This window comes from Dreissena polymorpha, chromosome 8 (genome assembly GCF_020536995.1).
Source record: "Dreissena polymorpha isolate Duluth1 chromosome 8, UMN_Dpol_1.0, whole genome shotgun sequence".
In the NCBI taxonomy this organism is placed as follows: domain Eukaryota; kingdom Metazoa; phylum Mollusca; class Bivalvia; order Myida; family Dreissenidae; genus Dreissena; species Dreissena polymorpha.
Genome location: NC_068362.1, coordinates 32,529,737 through 32,535,736, shown reverse-complemented (window position 1 = coordinate 32,535,736; position 6,000 = coordinate 32,529,737).

Below are 6,000 nucleotides of genomic sequence, written 5' to 3'. Positions count from 1 at the left end.
CAGACTGGATTTATAAAAGGAAGATATATAGGTGAAAATACTAGACTATTGTATGATATCCTAAAATATACAGAAGATAACAAAATCCCAGGACTCTTATTAACGTTAGACTTTGAAAAGGCGTTCGACTCATTGGCATTCAATTTCATTGAAAAACTCTAATTTATTTTACTTTGGGTCCAATGTTCAGAACATGGATCTCTCTTTTTTTATACAACACTATGTCAGCCATTCAAATCAATGGATTCCTGTCTGAATCATTCAAAATTGAAAAAGGCTGCCGTCAAGGCGATCCTGATCAGTTTCTTACATTTTTATACTATGTGCAGAAACATTGGCAATCAAAATAAGAAACTCAAAACAAATTAAAGGAATAACTATTGAAAACATGAATACAAAATTTCCCAATTTGCAGACGACACATTACTTTTATTAGACGGTTCTGAAAGTTCTCTTAACACAGCACTTGACCTATTGCATACCTTTGCCCTGGAATCTGGACTAAAAATTAACTATGACAAAAACAAACCTTATATTGGATAGGCTCCAAGAAATATAGTACACACTTCAATAAAAACTAAATACAAACTTAAATGGGTTCAACCAATTTCAAAGTACTAGGTATCATATTTGATGTCAACCTAGAGAAATGATTGATTATAATTATTCCTAGCAAATTGACAATGTTACAAATATCATAAATTTTGGAAAAGGAGAAAATATCTCACCTTTAGGAAAGATAACTGTAGTTGAATCCATGTTACTCCCCCCTTTTCACTCATTTATTTATTGCTCTTCCCAGTCCAGGAGTACATATATTAAATCAAATACATAATTGTTTTTACAACTTCATATGGGATGGTCCTTTAAAAATCAAACACAATCTCTTATCAAACCTTATGAAGAGGGTAGGGGCTGAATATGATAGATATATACTCATTTGAAAAAAGTATGAAGCTAACATGGATAAAGAAACTTGCACTATGTACAGGAAATGCTTTGTATTAGTCTATTCACTGTTTGATGTTAAAAAAATGTTAAATGTGGGAAATGCATATGTGCAAAAAATTGTTAAAAGATTAACTAACACATTTTGGAAAGATGTTCTTAATTACTATAGCATATATGTTAACAAATTTAAGATTTGTACATTTGATGATGTATTAAATATGCCATTATTTTACAATGACAACTTTAAATTGTATGAATTGCATTTATGATAAGAACATGTATGAAAGAGGAATTAGACTTGTTAGAGACATATTATGTACCTCTGGAGGGTTTAAGACCAAGAATGATATTGAGAATTACACTGGAAAAGTGCTAAATTTTTTATTCTATGAAGGAGTTAAAAGAACTGTATCAGATTTTATTAAAAAATCAAGTTTTGCTACTGTTAACAAGTCAAACACCACTGGAGTATTTTTCTCTTCCTATCTGAATGTTATTGTTTTTTAAAGCAAAACCAAATAAATCAATATATAGCACATATACATTTAATAAAGAAAAAAACTACATGTCAAAATAAGTGGAATGAAATATTTAATAACATTGACTGGAAGTTTGTACATAACTTGTTTTTGAAAACTCCAGAGATACATATATACAATGGCTTCAAACTAGAATTGTACACAGAATCTTGGGTACAAAATCTCTGTTATATAAAATGAAAATTGTTAACGACAATCTATGTTCTTTTTGTAAAAAACATGAGGAAACCTTAACTCATCTTTTCTGGGAATGTGAACACATTCAACCCATTATCAACTATATAAAATATTCAATGAATCTAAACAACATCAATTTTCCCAACATCTCTTGCCAAGATGTTCTACTTGGGATTTGTTCTGAAAAAATGACCCCCATTAATATTTTATTTCTTGAAATGAAAAGGTATGTTTTTATCTGTAAAAAACATAGTAAAATCCCAACAGTACCAGGGCTAAAAAATAGTTTTCAACTAGCATGGGAAATTCAAAAGCACACCATTTGCCAAGGATCGGAATTTCCAAAGTGGTCAGTTGTAAGATTATTAATCAATGAACCCATAACTTAAAATGTACTTGCTTTACATTGATGTGCACTGAAATGAATGCTTTCAACTATACACTGTGGTTTTGTTTTCACATATTTTTTTTTGTTCAAACCTACACTTTCTTTACCTTTGACAAAAGAAAACAATGATATGTGTAGTACAAATCTCCATATTAAGTATGAAGATCCCTGTGTTATATAGAAAGTATAGTTGCTACTTGTGTTTTCTGTGCTTTCACAAAGTTTTTCATCTACTATGTATCTATGTATACATTGTACATTGCTAAATATAAACTTGCATCCGCTGTTTATAAACGTGCAAATCATTTAGTTGTATACTAACACAGGCTGTATTTAATTGCTACTAACACATAATTTTTGTAAGGTATGGAGTAGGATGGCCTCGACCTACACATACCTATTGACGAGGTAAATAAAGTTTTCTTATTTAAAAAAAAAAAAAAAAAAAAAAAAAAAAATTCCCTATATGAGCTTATATGAATGTTATCTCTTTTTGCCAACCAGTGGGCGGATTCTAAACTTTGCAGGTGGGGTAAAATGACATTTCAATTCCCATTTTCAATGGTAAAGGTCATGTTCCCAAGTTGTAAAAATGCGCTCAAATCATATGCCAATGATCAATACCGTTAACATATAAACGTTCGGCGCTTTTTTCAATATTTGGCAATTATATTATCAGCGACACTGTCACTTTTCTCTCAAGCGGATTTTGTATCATCGCATTACGTCACATCCGGCTAAGTTACACAACTCTTACACTAGTAAATGCGAATAACTTAAAGGGTCAATAGGGTGTCACAACCAGAATGTACAATCTTATTATTGCATGAAGCATTATTTACAATGAAACATTACTACATATAAATGTATTTTACAGGGTTTGCACAGACCTTGAAAAATGCTTGAATTTTAATGTTCTCATTGAAAAGTGCTTATAAAGGCTGTGGGGTGCTTAAAAAGTAATTATTTGCATATAAAAACTTAAAAATGCTTGAAAAGTGCTTATTTTGAGCTTCAAAAGTGCTTGAAAAAAGTACCAAGGGTAAACATATATAATTTCATATCTTTTCCATGAGTCCGAAGTCGTTGTTTTTTTCACAATTTTATCTGTTTATACTGAAAGGTGCTGGATCGGTACGGGTTGGTACGGGTTTTAGAACATAAGGGAGACAACTTCTAATAATCTTCCACCAATCGGTCTACTTCGGGTTTTTGTACGCATTATGCCATTTATAATGTAGTGTTGACAAGTTGAAATATGTCAGCGAATAAGTTCATTTTTCAGAAAGGGTGGCTTTTGAAGTACCCTTGGGTTGTTGACAACTCCGATTCTAATGTCAAAGCATCTTCTAAAGTATGCACAACAGATAAAGAGATCGCTAGTATAGGGAATCGGCGTGAAAAAGCCACATAAGAGTGCATTTAGAACATTTAGAATACATATTCAATACAAATAACAGGTTTTGTTTAGGTATGTGTAATGCCTTTGGTCAAATACTATATCATAATGAAATATCTTACTTTTGATTAAACAGTATTACTGTAGCAGGGTAGTGCAGACTGTTGTAAGTCGCATAGAATTTCAAGCAAGAAGATACCAATTTAACGAAACTGTTGTCAGTATTGGACACAGAAAAATATACAGTTTTCAGTAGGTAGGACTTAAAAAGTGCTTGAATTTGGATTTTTTCCCTTGAAAAGTGCTTTAAAAGTGCTTGAATTTCATTGAAGAAAATCTGTATAAACCCTGTTTTAGTATTGCCTTCATGCTAAGGATATTGCAGTATCTAACAGGGCTCAACATTAACCTAAAAACCAACTTAGTACTTAGAAAATCTACTTGCCCTGAACGTAAAGCCAGTCTTGCCCAAACATGAAATATCACATTAACTGTAAACCTCATATTTTTAAATAAAGATAAAAATGATAAACCACAAAACCTTTTTTGTTTTTGCACATTTAACAAAAGGATTTCAGCAATTAAAGTCTAATTAAAGTCTAGATGAAATGCTCTTTGTTCTTTTTTGCACTTGCACGGGCAGACAACTACATTATAAAATAACTTGCCCGGACCCAACTTTTACTTGCCAGGGGCAATAGGACAACTGTAAATGTTGAGCCCTGTCTAATAAGGCCATACAATATCACGTGAATTCAATTCAAAAGGAAATACAGCATGGTATTACAATACCCCAGTACAATAAACGATGCATGAGGTATAGTACAACATGATATAACAAGCAGTGTTCAGCTAGTTTGCGTTTCACACAGTCAAGGTACTAAGTACTTTACATCTCATGAACAGTCCTGGCACCAACAACTTCACATCTCACAATCATTTTTATAATTACTTATCATCGCACAAATAAGGTAATAGATAAAGCTAGTTATCATCTCATAAACACAGTAAAATGACTAAATACTTCGACTCTCACAAATACAGTACTTATTACTTATTACTGTCCATCTTGTAAACACAGTCATGATATTAACTACTTCACATCAAACTAACCAACTCTTAATTTTCGGACACTTACAAATGATTACAAAAATAGTATACCAAAATTTAGATTCACACAAATATTATTAAAAAAGCAATATCGGAAATTGTTGAGTTAACCTGACAATATATAATGCCTAAATGCTGGGATTTGTGTATGTGTAAAGATACTCTGGTAAAATAAAAAGTTGACCTCAATACCACTCTTTAATACATTTAATATAATTGTTCAATATATTAACGATTATAAAAATGCTTGATTTTCTTATACAGAAACAGTCTATCAAATGTAATCCACGGATAAACGTTTTCCACTGAGCACTAGTATTAGCATGGTGTTGTTCGTTGGACGAACCTTAAAATACAAAGTAATTCAGAAGGGGCTTTTCCATGTGGATAACTGAACTGTTATAAGGCAATTATAGGCGAATTTTCAGATTATCATAATTGGTACAAGTTTACATCATTCAGTTTTTTTATTCATCGCAACAGAATTGTTACCCTCTGATCAACATCTACTGGCACAGGTATCAATCACATCATATCACTTCTTAATGGTTGCTTACTGGTTAATTTCCACTGGCATATAAACCAGGCAAATTACATCAGTACTTAATGGTGACTTATTGTTTAACATCCACTGGCACAGTAACAAAGCAAATCACATTACCCCTGAATGGTAACCTACTTATTAGCATCCACTGGCACATATACCAAGCAAATCACAGCACTCCTGAGTGGTTACTTACTAATTAACATCCACTGGTACATGAACCAAGCAAATCACAGCACTCCTGAGCTGTTACTTACTAATTAACATCCACTGGCACATATACCAAGCAAATCACAGCACTCCTGAGTGGTTACTTACTGTTTAACATCCACTCAGTCTGGCACATATACTTAGCAAAGCACAGCACCCCTGAATAGTCACTCATTGATTAACATCCACTGGTACAGATACCAAGCGAATTGCATCTTTACTCAATGATTACTTACTGATTGGCATCCACTGACACAGATACCAAGCAAATCACATCACCCATGAATGTTTACTTACTAATTAACATACACCGACACAGATACCAACCAAATAACATCACTCCTTAACGGAAACTAACTGATCCGCATCCATTAGCACATGACAAACCAAATCACATCACATCAGAATGGTAGTCTGCTGATTAACAATGGACCAATAAAGTAACCAACACAATCACTATAATGGTTTCCAACAAACTGAAAACACAATTCACCAACTTAGTTATCTTATACATTACACCTGCAGTGATATTTCCAGAGTGTCCTACAAATCCATGTCTTTCCAGAAAAGTAATTAATTGACAAACTAATTCACATCTCACCTCAGAAAATATTTAGTGTTGGTAAATACCAGAATATAAAGCAAACTACTGCCATGATTGTTAATATTTATTTATTGTTAA